This window comes from Excalfactoria chinensis, chromosome 12 (genome assembly GCF_039878825.1).
Source record: "Excalfactoria chinensis isolate bCotChi1 chromosome 12, bCotChi1.hap2, whole genome shotgun sequence".
NCBI classification, from domain to species: domain Eukaryota; kingdom Metazoa; phylum Chordata; class Aves; order Galliformes; family Phasianidae; genus Excalfactoria; species Excalfactoria chinensis.
This window is the reverse complement of record NC_092836.1, coordinates 2,230,470-2,236,469: the sequence shown is the minus strand read 5'-3', so window position 1 is coordinate 2,236,469 and position 6,000 is coordinate 2,230,470. Positions and strand designations below refer to the sequence as shown.

At 39.9% G+C, this 6,000-nt stretch overlaps 1 long non-coding RNA gene across 1 annotated transcript in view; it reads left to right on the top strand.

The window, feature by feature from the left end:
- The first annotated feature begins 796 nt into the window (after nt 1-796).
- The window catches only part of LOC140257859 (uncharacterized), a 28,479-nt gene continuing 23,275 nt past the window's right edge, over nt 797-6,000 (top strand). The window contains exon 1 of the long non-coding RNA XR_011905134.1: nt 797-842. This is a non-coding gene — a long non-coding RNA (uncharacterized lncRNA). The remainder of the gene's footprint in view (nt 843-6,000) is intronic.

Genomic DNA, 6,000 nt, shown 5'->3' with positions numbered 1-6,000 from the left:
TGCAGCAGTGCTATCTATATATACTGTTTGTGATAGTGGGACCTATCCTCCAGGCAGTGGATCAATATCACAGTTCATTCTACACAGTCTATTACTTGTACACTCAATGGCCACAGCTTTTGGCCTGATCTGATCTCAAATGAATGAGAATGCAAGAGATGCGAAATAGGCTCCATGTACCATTACCAGATAATGCATTTTCAATCAGGTTCATGCAGCTACAATATGGTATTTATATCTGGCACACAGGGATTTTGAATGTCTATTGTGAGCACACTGCTTGAAAGCAAAGAACCATGAACAACATGACAAGCCTTAGGAACTGCACTGTCTAATGGATGGTCCTCAGCAGAGAGTATGGGAGGTATTTGTAAGCAGTGTGTTAAAAAAATTATCAGGAGGAATAACCACTCATTTTACTGCCTCTGTAGTCTCGTCTGCTGAAAAAAAATAATGTTATTGCACATACGTATGTACATACATACATACCATAGTGTTTGTGTGTGTTTAACATGAATACGCCTATATATCTGTGTCTATGTCATTTTTGAACCTTCAGGGTATAGCCTGCCATTGGCCTTCAATGGCTATAAATACATATACCCTCAATTGATCACGTAGTATTTTCTTTCCACATTTTACTTACATTTAACTTTCATTTTACTTGTAGAAATCCAGAGTTACACAGGTGACTTGAATCTCCTCAGTTCATCAGAACTCACTGAACCTGTGGGTTGAAACCACTGGTATTTATTTAAGCAAGTGCAGCTGTTTCTTGGATTTACTAGGTGAAAGAGCAGGACTGGGATGTGTGCTGGAGCTGGGAAGTACTTGGATTAAAGGTAAGTAGTGTGGTTTTTTTATGATTAATTTGTGTGCTGTGATTACTGGAGACTGAGAGATGGCCTTTAGCTGGGGAAGTAGGTGCTAAAGGTCCAGCCATGATATAGAAGGAGGTGGGAGAAGTGGAAGTGATGTTACTTGGTTTGCGTTTTGCTGCAGTTAAGGAAGCTTGAAGGAGTGGTTTTGATAAAGAGGCTGCACCAAAGAGCTTTGCCTTCTTGTTATTCTCCTCCTAAAAACTAATCCAACAAGATGTAATCTCTTAGTAACCCGAATACCTTGACCTCTCACTGTGGGGCCGTTGATGTCAGTGAAGTAATTCTGCATTTATGATAAAGAGCGCTTCTAGTTGTGTTCAAGCTATCAAGGTTCCTGGAAGCTATAGAGAAGGCTTGATTGAAGGGCTCGTTATATATTCTATGCAAAGCAAATGCTTTTTATCTATTTGCAGGGTCTGCATTATACGCAGACAGTATTATGACATCTAAGTAATGCTAATAAAATTCTGTATTCTTAATCTTCAAACATTTCAATTCAATTGACCAGTTCACTTTAAATGGGGTCACCAGTGTATTTTTTCTGATGTGCAATGATTGGTTGATTTCCCTGTGGCAATATTAAATCATAGTTGTAAAATGGAGTTCAAAATCCCCTGTAGTAAAAAGTACAGTGTTATTTTGACTTTATGGATGGGGTCAAAGTAGGACGAATTATGCCTGCAAATAACATCTCTTTTGAGCCTGAAGTGTAGCTGTATAAACTCCAAAGATCAGGAAATAACTGTTCTTCTTGCTACTACAAGTCTAATCTATTTAATGATGAGCCTGATATCAAAGAAATATTCTCGCAGGATACACGTGCTCTTTGTATGCTGCTGCCTTAATGGCTTCCCCAAAATGGAGGGAGAGAAAGAGAAGTAATGGGAGCAGTTATCTTTCTCAGCCCATTCAGTTGAAGGCTCTTATCACCTATGTCAGCTCTCTGAACGAGTTATGGCCAACGTAGCAGCAGCTTTTTATTGACATTCTCCTGCAACTTCCACAGTTACTGTAATCCCTAAAAGCCATCCAGCATTTGCTGTTACTTTCATCCTTGCAGCTAAGAGCTTCTGACACAGAGAGCTCCAGTCTGGCTGCTTTTTCTTCATGCTTGCTGCAGGCTGTCGCAGCCTAGGCTGTATCCTTTCTGTGAGATGGAGCAGTTGTGGGCTCCCTTAGCACAGTTTTGTCATAAGAACATCCTGGGAGATTCTTCAAAGTTCTCACAGGCCGGAGGAACCTCCCCTACTGTTAAGGGTTTGAACATCCTGCACTTGAAACTCTTCTTTTGGTACTCTGCCTGTTTTCACAGGCCTTGCAGGGCTGCAGGTACCCAGAACTGGCAGGTTTTCTACGATAAATACACCTATCTGTGCTTCTGAGAAGCCAGGAATGGGATGAAAGGAAAATATAATGTATGCTTGGGTCAATATATTTGCTTTGCAACCTGGGGAAATTGGTAATGTGGCGCTTTGTGCAATGTGAGCACTTCCAAATGGGTTGCAAATTACATGCTATCTGGGCTGCCAATTACCTGCTAAGTCTTAACGCTCTTAACCTGTTCTTAGCTCACTTGACTAGATGACAGCCATTCAAGTCTTTTCTAAGGCTAATTAGGAAAGCCGTCATTGACATCTCTTTACTTCATCCCAATTGTCACCTTCCACGGGCATGCTGAAGACCTTTAAAACTGGATTTGCTCGCTCCTGCTGTTAGTGAGGTCTGCACCTGTGAACGCTTCCTTGGCACCCAGCTCCAGCCTCAGGGCTTTGGTTGCTGAGTATCCCAGAAATGGGAACGAGGTGTAGGAACTGGATGTCCAGTGAGAAGTCAAGATTGCTTCTCACAGCTTGGTGAATTTACACATTGGTCAAAGCAAATCAAAGATCCAAGAAACAGAATAAGAGAATTTAGATCAGCTCTCACTGGTAATGTATAAACTGCTTCCTTGGTCAATCTGTTAACCAGAACTTAAGGTACTTAACTATCTCGAGGCAAGATGCTATAGATCTCACTTTGCTGTCACCTTTAAGTTTCCCATCTGTACCTGTGCTCCCGTCAGTTTTCAAGTACATCTTTTATAAAGACTTTTATACAGACTTGCTTTCAAAGCTCTGGGTAAGCAGCACATCAGTGGCAAGGAAACTTCTGCTGTATTATTGTCATTGATCAGACAAGTGTCTGCTAATATTGCTGGAGGAACGGGGGTGGCTTGAGAATTTGAAGCCTGTCAACATAATTTGATAAGAATTAAAACTGAGCAACAAATTTGGTCTTGTAACAGTTTTATGGACTTTGGGATATTTGTGCTGCGTAACATTAGCAAGAAGCTTCTTTTGTAATTTAGTCCTCAGTTTTTCAGCTGATAAAGCCACAACAGAGCCCTTTTATCACAGTAGGAAACTTCCCTCTCCCCTCAGATTTTGAGCAATAACAATTCTGTGGGGTAATAATTATTCTGGATGCACTGTACCATGTAAATTAATCTGTTGCTTTGGTAGTACTACTCCAAAAGCAACGCTGATGGTGTATGCTCAGAATGAGCAAATTAATTAGCCAAACTGTGAAATCAAATAAATCTCACAGCAGTGACCTCTGTGTCACTGAATAAAGAAAGACATTAAGTTGATGTGCAGTTGCTTTAGCTGAACTAAAACCGGAACTTGAAAGGGCTAAATGTTCTCATTATTCTGAGTTAAAATAGACGTTTGGGCTGGCAGCACGTTGCTGGCAAGGACAGATTGATATCTGTTGTCCATTTAGCTTTTCCTTCTGCATCTGCTAAGAACAGACGTATAAAGCAATTGTCACAAACCAGAATGTTTCATGGGAAAGCTGCATCCAGGATAAAATCAAAACCTATAGATTTCCTTTTGAAGTCATTGTGCTGTATGATCTCTGCCATACACAGAAGCTCAGTGGAGCTAGCGTCTAATTCGATGTTCCATAGCTCCTGGTGTCTCAGCTGCTGAACTTGGAAATACCCTTCAGAGCTGATGCCTTTATCTTGTCCTCCCTGGGGGTGAGTTTCTAGAAGCTCTGTGGAGCATTCATGGCTTTGGATAACAGCTGTACTTCTTCCTCTCTTCTCTCTCTGAGAAAAATGAGGTCTGATATTTGCAGCTTTTTTACATAGTGAAGGATGTGTGATGTTATCATGGTTATGCAGCAGTGTGTGGTCTGCAGTGTGATCTGCCACAGTGTTTTCAGTATTTGCTGAAGGGACAGGATCATAGTGACGTTTTGCAAGAAAATAATTATCTCAGTATTGTGGGGCATTTATGGTGGCATCTATCAGAGTTACTGCAAGATGAATGTTTTATGTCTGAAGGAAGAAATAATGCTGCCTTTACTGAATTTATCTAGAAAAGGTCAGAGTGATATGTGGAAAAGTTCATTAGGTTATTCTCTCCAGAATTTGATGTTCAACAATCAATAAGTACGTAAGATTTACTGCAGGAGACGTATGTAACAGGGAAAGGGCTTTTGTATGAATGATGAGTCAGTGATGGGAGAATTCTGGGTAATCTACACCATACTAAGATTTTTTCAAACTATAATCAGCAAAATGAGAATGAGTGATTTCATTCAGTTATGGATGTGCTGGCTTTGTGGGGGTAGAAATTAGTAAAAATCCCTGCACAGTCAATAAGAAAATCTATGAATATCTGACCCTGATGTTTACTAGACAGGTATGTACCATATAAAAGTTGCACCACTCCTATCTAAAGTGCTCAGCATTAACTCTTCTGATCAGTGACAAACCCAGCTCCACTGTGTTGCTATCTGTAGTATGGTGGTGGATGCAGTTGTTGGTTAATTCCATCTACCACTTAAAATTATAGGAATAAATGCAAAGGCTTTTATTGTCTGAGGTGAGATGTGAAGCCTTTTTTCTGTGTACCCACAGATGAGTGGGGAAGTGATTCCAAAGAAAATATCAAAAGATAGTAGCCTATAGAGGTTCTTACTAAGGAGAGAGTTCTTATCTGGATATATTTCATTTTGCAGTGAATGATTAATGGTAGTGGACTCCAAAAAATATCAAATACTTCAAAAAGTATTTGAAGAATTCTATGTCTTTCCAAAGTGAAAGCCCAAATGATCGTGGCTGTGAGTTCCTTTTTGTGCCCTAGATAGATCTGTGCCAGGTGGAATCCAGGGCAGGGTTTGGATAAAATGTAAAGACAAAGACCAATAGAGAACCCAGTGGGAGAGCAGCATTTAATTCTCCGTGTCCCATTAATTTTGTAGTATGGACTTCAGCTCGGAGGGTTTTGCCATTAAAGGAACCATATTCCTTTTTAAGTAACCTGTTAGTGATAATTTTCCTTCAGAGACTTAATTTGCAGCATGCTCCCTCTATAACATAGCAAACCACCTTGTGAGACTGTGCTGAATTCCCTTTCTTAAGCTCCTCTGCCCCTGTTGTAGCCTTGGCTGTGTGCAGACTGGGCTGGTTCTTGATGCACATTCATTCATTTCTCTGTATCTTGTGATCTCCCTGCTGATATCTGATGTTCCTACTGTGTTCCCAAGGGGGTTCTTTGGGCTCATTTATAAGAGCTGTAAGGAATTTCAAGGGTAATTCTGAAGTTCTGTATTTAGGAGCTATGAGAACATGATGCCTCTCCAGCTGAAGGAAAAATCTGATAATAGTACAGATGTCTCCCATACAATAATTTCTTGATTCGAGGAAATTTGTAGTTGTTTCCTATAGTTGTTTCATTCTGCAATTCCTGTTATGAACCACTTTCCTGGATCTGGGTCTGGGTTGGAAACCTTTAAAAGATGAAATCATTCAGATTTGCCTTTCAGATAAAGCTTGCAGGAGGACATTATTACAGCTGATCAATGATATCTCAGTGAAGTACACAACATTCGACTCTTTCTTTGGCCATACTCATATAATTTCATTGATAAATTCCTCACACTGGTATAACTAAAGGGAAAACCAAGCTCTTAAAGATTCATCTGAAATTCAAATAGCAGATAGTGTGGAATAAACTGTTAGGAAACTTGCCTTGAAATTATGATGTGGGAAAAAGAAATCTGGAAAAAATCTTCAAAAAAAAATTCCATTTAAATCACTTTATCTCAGTTATACCCAAATCGCATC